This window comes from Schistocerca nitens, chromosome 1, assembly GCF_023898315.1.
Source record: "Schistocerca nitens isolate TAMUIC-IGC-003100 chromosome 1, iqSchNite1.1, whole genome shotgun sequence".
Lineage (NCBI taxonomy): Eukaryota > Metazoa > Arthropoda > Insecta > Orthoptera > Acrididae > Schistocerca > Schistocerca nitens.
The window spans coordinates 308726865-308738162 of NC_064614.1; positions in this window are offsets into that span (position 1 = coordinate 308726865).

Sequence of the window (11298 nt, forward strand, 5' to 3'; positions counted from 1 at the left end):
GCAAAATTGTGCAATGAGTTCCTTTACTTCTTTAGGCTCAAAATAAACACTTGCCATTGCCCCGTATTTAATTAATGAAAAATATCACTGACCTCAGCTCACAGTTCATACAACCAATACACACACAAGGCAGCCAGAAATGTACTTAATTCCGACACGATTTACGACACGATTTGCAGTCATTGCTCTGCTACAATATATGAGTTTCAAATTCGGTCCTTTTCAGTGCATTTGTAATAATGAAACTGCTCGCCAAATATTCCATAGACGAATATGAAATTTGCATTGCGGAATTTTACAATGGCCGAAAGTTCACATGCGTTTATCTCTCTAACAAATCAACTGAAGCTATTAGCCGTACTGCAAAGTAGTGCAATAAATGCTTTGCGTATTGACTCGTGACGTCACATACCCCGTAAGAAACTAAAATTTCTCTTGAGTAAATTTTACGGTTATTATTCCAATAAATGTTATTTAAGAATGATTTCGAAAGCTACACCGATACTGTCAAATCTAAATTGTTCTTACTAAAACCTATTCTGAACTGAAGTCTTTCACAAATAAACAAAATATCTAACATTACGTTATAACATTATATACTGTTACATCAAAAGTCAATGGCTAGGGCTTGATGGCATACAGTAAATTCTTTTACAAAAAATTTTCAATTCCTTTCTCCCACAATCCAATGCTACAACATTTTCTCTCAATGTAAATTTACAAAACATACATATAAGGGAATTTTCACATAAGCTCTTGAAGCAACAACCTCTTTTCTAACCAAACTTTTACATTTTCCACGTAATATTTAACCAAAAACAATCATTCTATTTCCTCGCTTAAGTAGAGTCTAAAAATTTACTGAAATATAATTCTACGAATCGTGTCCTTTCCTAAACCTTACACGGCGATATAGAGGTCATCTCTAAATTTAACACAGTTATGACAGCAAATTGGGGTTTCGACTACTTTCACAGACGAAGAAAATGGGTACGGATCACAAACACTTACAGCTGGATCACATAAGGTCTCGTCACTGCGATACAGTGTCCGGCTTTGTATCAACATACAGTTCTCTCTCAGTACCATATCTGGTTCTGTCACCTTTATCGTACCTGCTATATACAGTACATCGAAGTGTCTATCCTTAGTATTTACATCATAACCTATCACACACATTTATTCCTAATAAATAATAATTCGCAAAGCTTGACTCTCAGATTCAAAAGTAAAGAACTTAACAAAAAATATTTCCAAAAAACTTTTTCAATTTTTTTTTCAATATTTTTTTTATAGCTTCACTGTTGTCACAGTTTCCTATTAGTCTTTTCAGTAAAAAGTGAATTAAATGTCTTTCAAAACTTTAACAGTACCCAAAATTGGCACTACTACTGAAATCTTTTTTAAAATCTGTTTCAATCATTAAGCAAGTTACTGTTACAAACATTGCTGATTCAAAATTTTACTCTTTCTTTCTTAATCTTGTTTCTTCAGAAACAATTTTACTGCTTGACTTTATACAAATAAGCTATTATACATCAAGAAAAAATCCATCATTAAATACATTGAAAATAAATTTCTGCCACCATCTGAAAAATATCATTATACATTACATAAAGAAATACAGAATTATTGAACACCGAAAATTTTTCAGGCCACTTTCTGCAGTTCTGCAACTCCTACTATATACGTTATATACAAAGAATACAAAACAATTTTATAAAGTTACTGAAAATTACTCATGCCCGTATCAGTAGTTCTGGAAGAACATCTTACCCACATATTATACACAGAGAATACAAAACAAATGCAAAGTCCTTATAAAATCACTGAAAATTGTTCCTGGCAGCTTTTGTGGCTCTATCAAATTTCTCACACACATACTATATACACAAAAAATTACCATATCATTATGTAGACTGAAAATAACTTATGCCAGCTTCTGTGGCTTTCCAGTGCACATCAGATACACCTTATATAAAGAGAAAACAATTTTATAGAAAAATACTGAAACATTACTCTTTCCAACTTACGTGGTTCTTCAGATGCACCTTACTAGCCAACTACTGCGTCTCTTCATTGTCTCATATGTCAAAAGACACAATGTATAGACAGTAAATACAAATAGTCCTTATAGAAAAATACTAAATATGACTCATGCCAACTCATGCGGGTCTCAACCCACCTAGTACACAATATTCAATAAAAATACACATGACTGAAATTACTAAATACACTTAATTCCAGCTTTCTGTGACTTTCAAAACACCTCATATGCCATTTCATTTACTCATTATGCAGGAAATCCTCTCTTGCCTTGAACACATTTCTTACAACAACGTGTCTAGATGTCACAGAGTTCAGAAAATTAATGACATTTCTGTATGCTTTTCAGTTCAGTTTCCTTCCTCTCTCTTTCTGGTTAGTGTTTTTGTTATCTTACTTACACTAAGACTGTCAATTACGATAGGGAAGAAGGAAAGAAGATAGCCAAAGTTCTGAATGATGAAGAGGAACATTGACAACACGAAAATAAATGGAAGTAGTATTGTCAACAACTCAGGACACCCGGTGATCGTCAACCACCTGACAATGCAAAGAATGCGTGCCCCCCCCCCCCCTAAGGCTTCTTAATTACTGCTGTTTAATTGATGCTCCATTAAGTATCTTTTAAGGTTCAGTATGTTTTTGATTCCCAACCGCTTGAATGATTCTATATCAACATAGTGACTATCTCCTGTCCCAGAAGGACCTGCTTCTTTCCCTTCTACATTATCATGTATGTCCTCAATGTTTACCATGTTCCTGACAATATATCCTTTTTCCCCAACAAAAGGAATGGATACAATTCCCCCCCCCCCCCCCCCCGGTACATTTATTACTGCCTCAATTTTTCCAAAGTCTAACCTTTCTTTGTATTTAAGTAAGATATCTGTCCCTACCACTAACATTTAAACACTAAGTCCATTAATAATCAAAAAATTCTGTTCAATCTGAATCCCACCTATAGTAATGGGTATAATTAACTCTTGTTTTACTACCTTTTTACTTCTACCAGTGGGCACAATTATTTTTAACCCACTTACTGGCACAATGGTTACTTCTTTACTTTAAGGTAGAGCATTAACAAATTCCCACGGTAAAGCACACACCTCGGAACCACTGTCTATTAAACATATAACTTTTTCATTGAAAACTTTTACCTCAATTATAGGTTGTCTTGGATTTATTTTTAGATATTTAGACTCAGCCTCGTCTAGCAAATCCTGCACAACCTCTCGTCTGTCGAAACCTACCCTCCTGTGGAAATTAAATGTACATTTACAGGATCCTCTTTCACCTTATTTTTATTACTAGCAGCTCTCACTAAACTACTTAAAATGGAAAAAGCATCACCATCTTCTTCTTTCTCCTCATATGAAGTATGCTGTGTTTCTGCAACCCTTCCTATGGTGTTGTCAGAATTATTCACATTACCCCCTTCTTCTTCCTCTCCTGAGTCTTCGTCTTCACTTTCTGAAATCTGAGTCTTCGTCTTCACTTTCTGAAATTACTCCACTCACTTCATTCAAAAATTCGTCAACACTTTCATCCTCTCCCTCCTGTATTTCCATGGTATTAATTCCACAGTCTATAGGTAGCCTCTCATCTGTTCCGCAGTACTGATTCACCCCCACCTCCTGATCTGAGTACTCACATTCAGTATATACCTCCTTAACAGGGTTCCTGTAATCTTTATTTAAACTTTCCCGTTCACTAAATGCTACTGAATTTTCTAAATAAATAAACTGCTTCTTACTGTCACTCTCCTCTGCCATTCTGATTTCATTAACATTAGTTTCAAAATGTTTTTTAGTAGGTGCCTTCTTTACAAAGGGATACATTAGAGGGTTTAACGGGTACGGTTGCATTCTGCAAACGTTATCGTCATCAGAGACCGCTAAGCGTTTCCCTGCCGTGTGGCGTCATTGCCTCTGACGCTTCTATCACCTGGAGGGCTGAGCCTACCTGTTACGTCACCGGCCTTCAGCTGACTGCACTCGAAATACCGGGTTTGGTCAATTAATCTGTCCCCACCAGTACCTCCTCTTCTCCCTCTTCCCCTATAACTGTTCGCTCACAGCATGCCGACCATGTTTATATTGACATCCGCTCTGTTTTCATTAGGTCTCGCAGGAGGCCTATATTCTCTCATAGCACTCTCTTCCTCTTTCGAAAGTTTCTCAGCTCTTTCCAGATAATGAACAAACGTTCAATGTCATCCCTGGGTGCCGATATGAACTTATATCGCCAATATAATGGTAACTTGTTCTCAATCACCATAATAAATTTTCAAATAACTTCTAGGAATTCAGCCAGGTAACACTTTCAGTGACAGCCGTTATTTCGGCGGGAGGACACCCCGCCATTTTCAAGGCAGACTGGAACGGACAGGCGACGTACATGCAAATTTAAAACCTCGGTTCTCGGACTGAAGCAGGAAAGATAACACACACACTGAACACTAGTGCCAGAAAAGGTGACCAAAGTCAGAGCTATCGATAGTGAGACTACGAATTCACAGGTGAGGTAGCATTCACTATTTCTCTCTGTTTTTTGACAAGGGAGAGAGCCGGATTCCAAACAGAGTTTAAACAGAAACCACCATCCTTGTTGACGAGGTTGCCTCCTTAATAACACTGTTCCAATAGCTGGACGTGCATTCCAGTACCTCGGCGTTATTATATAACATAGGGTGACCAGTATCCAAGCAATGTTCGTCAATAGCAGATCTACTTGGCAGCTGTAATCGTGTGTACCGTTTATGCTCAGTACATCGGTCCTCCACAGTCCTGATAGTTTGACCAATATATGCCATGCCGCAGCTACAAGGAATACGATATACACTCGCCTTACGCAGACCAAGATCATCCTTAACAGAACTCAAAAGCTCTCTAATTTTAGATGGAGGTCGGAAAACACATTTCACATCGTATTTCCATAAAGTACGACCGATCTTGTTGGAAGTGTTTAATCCGTAAGACAAAAGGCAGTAGACTTAGGTGTTGACTCAGAATTATCATCAATCACCCGATGTACAGTAAGTCGATAGCGCAACGCACGTTCAATCTGTCTATCACTATAACCATATTGACGAAATGTAACTTCAAGTTGGGACAGCTCAGCTGGCAAAGTCTCAGCGTCAGAAACGACATGTGCCCTGTGTACCAAGGTACGAAGTACCCCTTCACGCTGAGCCGGATGGTGACAACTATTAGCCTGTAAGTACAGTACAAGTCGGTGTGAGTACGTTTCTTGTAGACTGCATGTCCCAATGATCCATCATCCTTCCTCCTTACCAACACGTCAAGAAAGGGAAGGCAACAATCCTCTTCCACCTCCATCGTAAAACGAATGTTCGGGTGGATCGAGTTCCGATGTTCTAGAAAGGCATTCAAATTCTCCCTACCATGAGGCCAAACAACAAAGGTATCGTCAACACATCTAAAGAAGAAGGCGGGTTTCAAATGCGCCGACTCCAATGCACCTTCCTCGAAGTCTTCCCCAAACAAATTTGCGATCATAGGAGACAACGGACTATCCATCGCAACTCCATCCGTCTGCTCGTAATACTGGTCATTGAATAAAAAAGTAAGGGGATGTCAACACATACCGAAAGAGATTAGTTAATTCAGCACCAAACCTGGCCTCAATTAACCGCAACAAACCAGACAGAGGAACACGAGTGAAGAGAGAGACCACATCGAAACTCACTAAAATGTGAGAGTTATTCAACCGCTGTCCCTCCAAACGACATAAAAAAATCCGCTGAGTTCCTGATATGATGTTCACACCGACCTACTTGTGGACTCAACACAGAAGCAAGATGCTTGGCTACACGATATGTCGGAGCGCCGACGCTACTCACTATAGGATGGAAAGGAACCCCTTCCTTGTGAACCTTCGGAATTCCATATAACCTAGGGGGAACAGCACTGTAGGTGTTAAGATTCTTGATAGTGTCCTGCGACAAACCATTTTTCTTCAGGGGGCTGTTGGTCTTTCTCTCAACACTTTTTGTGGGGTCAGCATCGATTCTGCGATACGCTGAATCAGATAGTAAACGCTGCATCTTTTGTACATAATCATGTTTATTTAAAACAACGGTGGCATTGCCCTTGTCCGCAGGTAAAATAACAATATCAGGACCAGCTTTGAGAGAGCGTAAAGCAGCCCTCTCTGCTGCTGTTACATTACTCTTGCGTGGACGAGCCCTAGTCAACACACGGCATGCCTACCTCCTAACCTCCTCTGCAGCGTCTGGAGGTAGTTTGCAAACTGCCTGTTCAATTGTAGTAATAAAATCAACTACCGGCAAACTCTTCGGAGTGGGTGAAAAATTTAAACCCTTCTCAAGCACGGATAAGGCAGCGTCGTCACAAGATTTCTCTGTGAGATTTATCACAGAATGTCGAGATATAACATCAGGCTCCGCGCGATGAAAAAGTTCAAACTTTGGCGAATGCCGGGCAGCAACGGAATTGTATTCCCAGTCATCCTGAGTCCATGAGGCACCGTCCAACCAATCCCAAGTGAAATAAGACACTTCCGATGCAACCATTATATAAAAACGATACAGTTATTTGGAAACAGGTTATCGGTGTTTACGTAAGCTGGATAACCTTTGTAGCTGTCGAGTTAGACTGCAATGTGCTTTGTCGTTTTTATTGAGGTGTCGTGATGAAAATCATGTCCCAACATGATAATCTGTAGATTAAAAGTAATAAACCATATTTTATGTTTGTCACTCCATACTTCGGACAACACATCATCAAAGTCACCTCAAAATTCTTTTGGATGAAAGTTCTTACTTGGATCAAATTTCAAAAATTGGCGATATGTAACATAAGGCAGTTTCAATAGATTCCAGTGTACTATTAGATACTACACAAACGTTATTGTTGTTAATATTATGTTGGACTTTTGTCAGTCTACTTCCATTCTCACATAACTGCTCATTCACATAGGCATGAAGTTGATGAATGTTAGATTCTATGTTAGTAAGTTTACTTGTCACTTGCAAACCAAACTGAACACACAGTTCTCTTCCTTCTTTAATTTTGCTTTACAAGGTAACATGTCCGCAGCTCGTGGTCTCGCGGTAGCGTTCTCGCTTCCCGAGCACGGGGTCCCGGGTTCGATTCCCGGCGGGGTCAGGGATTTTCTCTGCCTCGTGATGACTGGGTGTTGTGTGTTGTCCTTAGGTTAGTTAGGTCTAAGTAGTTCTAAGTTCTAGGGGACTCATGACCAAAGCTGTTAAGTCCCATAGTGCTCAGAGCCATTTTTTACAAGGTAACATGACTATCTTCACAGCATTTTTCTATAGTCTGAGCCTGTTCATGTACTTTGTCCAGTTCCAAATTCACTCTTTCTTCTAGCTGAACATTATCCTCAGCAACTTGCTTTATCCGTGAAGTTAGTTTACTTTTCACTGTTACAATTCCCATATTTCATGCTTGTTTAAGCCCAGTCAGCTCTCTGTTAATACTATCATGAAACGATCTCATGTCATCTTTCAAAGAATCTCTTAATTCTGCAATTTTAATTTCCATCCTGGATTCCTATTCATTTCAGAACTTTATGTATTTTTAATGTAAAATTCCATTAGACTCATTTCAAAACATATCTGACTCATTTTATTGTCAATATTAGTATTCATCTGACCCATATGTTTAAGAATACCCACGAGCATATCTTAAACACTATCTTTCTGTTCATCAGCAAAGGTCTTTGGTTCCTGTTTTTTCGTAGTTACAGTAACAGATATAAACAGGACACTGGGTTCCGATACATTTTGTTCACCATCAGTCCCATAATTAGCATACATTCAATCTAGCAAACTGCTAATCGTATTAGCTTGTGACACATCAAAACTGAAACCACTACTCTTGGAACCATTTTCAACTTTAACTCTCCCCAAATGCACTTCCAGTTTCTTATCTACCGCTCCCCGATTGTTTTCTGCTGTTCTGCAAAGTTTCTTGGCACACACACACAAAACTGTAAGTAGAACACTACTTATCTTTGGCATCGTCTGACTGCCTGTACGGTGAGATGAAACTGCGGGTGCGTCAGCCAGGCTCTACCTACGTTTGACCAGAATACGGGTCACCGCTTCCACCATGGCTACCAACTGCTCCAGATGCTGGTCCGCTGTAGTAGAGACGCCGTCTCTTATAGTTCAGCAGTCGCTGGAATCATCTGCCACCATGTTCCACTTGCTGCCGCTTCTTGACAAAATCTCAATTCACTCGCGCCTATTGTCCAACTACAGCCCCTTTACACACGCATGTGAACACTTCATGGGCTCCCTTGACACTGCTGCCTTTATAAAGTTCCTACACTTCCGAACTTTATTATTGTTTTTCCCAGCCGATAAAGCACCACTTGCTGTGGGGCGGTTTAGAAAAAAGTTTTGCTCGTTCGTAATTGTTTGATCACTGTCTCTAGTCGTACTGTGCACTACAAAAGTTCCACCTGCCTCAGCACGGGCTCTGATCACCAGCCCGCTTCACTGAATACGTAGATACTGTTCAGACGGCGTTAAAAGCAGAGTTTAAGAAAAACACCACCAATACTTACATTTGCAAAGTCCGCGTAAACTCTGGTACAAAGTTATCCTGTAATATCTTATAACTATTTTCGGGTGGAGGAGGACTGCTTCATCTCTTTTGAAAAATGGTAAAATTCTGCAATGAGTTCCTTTATTTCTTTAGGCTCAAAATAAACACTTGCTATCAGCCCATATTTAATTAATGAATAATATCACTGTCCTCAGCTCACAGTTCATACAACTCAGTACACACACATGTTAGCCAGAAATGTACTTAATTCCGACCTGATTTACTATGCGATTTACAGTCATTACTCTGCTACAATATATGAGTTTCACATTCGGTCCTTTTCAGTGGATTTCTATAGAGAAACTGCTAGCCAAATATTCCATAGACGAATATGAAATATGACATGCGTAATTTTATAAAGGCCGAAAATTCTCTAACAAATCACTTCACCAAATTTTCACAATCTGTCAGTAAATGCAACTGTTTTCACGTTAATACAATCTGGACGGGAGAAACCAATAACTTCTTCATTTTACTCTTAATATAGACTGACACGTCCAACACCAGCTGCACGCCCAGTAGATAGCCAGCGACCCTCGCATGCTACTCCTTCCACAACCTATAACTACCTGGCAGTGCGTGGGAATTGCTAAACTCTGATGGATTGTTCAAAATGACCAACCAGTCAAAACAACCCTTCGAGTTCTTTCTCGCGCGAAAAGTGTCTTACGCCAATCAAAATTCACAGACACATCTACGTCACTTCATCATCAAAATATTAAAATGTTTAACAAAACCAAACGAAAAGAAAACTAATCTTGAAATAACTTCAGAAAACTATTAATCTGCAAATGGCTAGTCTGGCTGCCTTCTTACAAAAGCAAGTACCTTTGGACATACGTCATCAGCACGGTGGGGAAATCACATTTTTCATTGCAATTTGCTTGCTTAAAACTTTCCCCTGACATAGTTAAACAATGTTTAACATGAGATAATATTGATTTTTCTTATGTCCCACATACAGACTATCACTCATTCTCATTTACTCACACAACAACACATCAAATAAAAACTGTTCTGAATTTTATATTACAAAACTTTAATATTGTTAACGTTTTTAATAGCGAAAATTCAAACAAATTGACCTAACATTTTGTGAACTTCAGTAATGGTTTCAAACTGTTATGAATCCTAACTGACTTTATTCTTACAGGTGTCGATTTGGAGTGCTTTAGGTAATTTTCTCTCACTCTGAAAGTTTGCCAGTTAGAAAGCTGAGATTTTTACATAATCTTTTTAATAACAACGGGAAATATATTGACTTCTAACTAAATGGAATAATATTTAAGATACTTTATATAGATTCTTGGGGGCTTGAATGTTCTGTCGCTCGAATTCACTCAGGTACCGCTTCTCACGGCTAGGCTAGTGAGTGTTACTATCACCGCCAATGGCTCCAAAGCTACGAGCCGTACTGCAAAGTGGTGCAATAAATGCTATTGCGTATTGACTCGCGACGTTACAGTCTGATCAGAAACCTTATTTGATTCAGAGGGGATTTACCGTCGTGACACTAAAGACAATAAGCTCTACATAAGCAATGCATTCCTAAATTCGTTTTTAATCATGACTTTGATGTACGACTTTGAGCTCACAATATTCTTAAGAAAAAATTAGAAATCATCAATTCCGCTGTGGCTTTTGGCAAATAAATTGTTGTGATTCCACGTTAACTTTACTTCCCAAATAGCATTGAAAATAAAATCTTCTTTCTACGTCATAATGTAGTTCGATACTCCTGACCCGATTTCTTTGACATTCCTGTGGCTGTTGTATGTCTGAAGATTTTCTACTCCTTCCATGGTCATGAACAGCGATAGAGATGAACTATTTGTTTTTAAATCATGGGTAAGGCTTTCCTGCGGTAACTGCAAATGGTACAGAAAGACTGAAAACATCTCCCAATCGTCTGTTGACACTTTTACGATACAAAAGTTGAAGGTGTGCTGCAGTATTACGAACTCTTTTATACATTCGAACCCAGTGTTTCTTCCGAAATTTTCGAGTCTCAAAGGTCTACGTAACTGGATAGACGGGAGTCAGATAGAAAAACTATTCCATACACGGCAAGTTTACTCATAGTCAATCATAAAACACTTTGGATAACCTTGGACATCCAATATCATTCCATAATCGTTTTGGAAGACTTTGGATTAAAATTCCGATGATGGTAATCCTTAGGAACTACCGAGTTCTGGCGTGGTTCATTCATTTTGTAGCACTACAGACACGAATTACCTGATTGTATCAAGGAGATACACTTGTCCAATAGGATTAGCAAGCCAAGAAAGTTGCTGAAGATTGAGAGTTTTTGCCGATTGCATTCTCATCTTTGGCTGCTAACACTAGAAGTACCATTTTTGACCCACGATGGGTTTTCGAGATCCGTAGCCCCCTCCATAATCACCGCAAGACCAAAGGCTCCCGTGAATGTTCGTCATTTATAGGGTTGTACAACCCTATCCCCCTAGTTAACCTGGAAGTATGCAAATTTTACCTGTTTTACCAGTAGTACCATGTGGGTCATTTTTGACCCATACCCATTTTAACGCAGTTTGTTTTCAGCAACGTTGGTTTTCAGACACTAAATAGTTTCTGGGCGTGCCTCGACGTTATTCACGAGATGTTAGAGTAT